This window comes from Nestor notabilis, unplaced genomic scaffold (genome assembly GCF_000696875.1).
Source record: "Nestor notabilis isolate BGI_N333 unplaced genomic scaffold, ASM69687v1 scaffold22038, whole genome shotgun sequence".
In the NCBI taxonomy this organism is placed as follows: Eukaryota; Metazoa; Chordata; class Aves; order Psittaciformes; family Psittacidae; genus Nestor; species Nestor notabilis.
In genome coordinates this window covers 2,093-2,632 of record NW_009940877.1, presented here as the reverse complement: position 1 = coordinate 2,632, position 540 = coordinate 2,093, and positions in this window count along the sequence as shown.

Below are 540 nucleotides of genomic sequence, written 5' to 3'. Positions count from 1 at the left end.
TGTGGGGGGGGGGGGGGGGGTGTTATTGTTATTATTGCTGTTGCCTCCAATGGGGTGGCGGAGCCAGGCGGCTGGTGACTGATGCAGCTGGTGAATTGGGGGTGAACCTTTGAACCAGGGTGTGCGCTGCCAGTAGCTCTGCTCAGCTCGCTGGGTGGTCCAGGCTAGAGAGGGGCCGGCGCTCCCCCCTCTGCCCCGCCACATCCACAACGTGACAAAAGCAAACAGCATGATGTTAATAAATCATGCTTCAAGGTCTCTACTTGGAAATAAAACTTTGAGAACAGAGCGCAGATCCCGCCAGCCCCCAAGACCTCCCCCTTCCTATTTTTCTCCCCCCAGCGAAGCAGGGTGGCTTTCTTATTTATTTATTTTTAGAAACCCGACGTACAATGAACAGGCGTTCCAGGCAGTAATGCACACTTGTCCCGATCTGCAGTCTATAATACAGTATAATAGACATAAATTATATTTCCATGACTAAAGGAAAATGTGTATGTTCAAAGAAAGTAGAACAGAGGGATATAAGGGACTACTGTC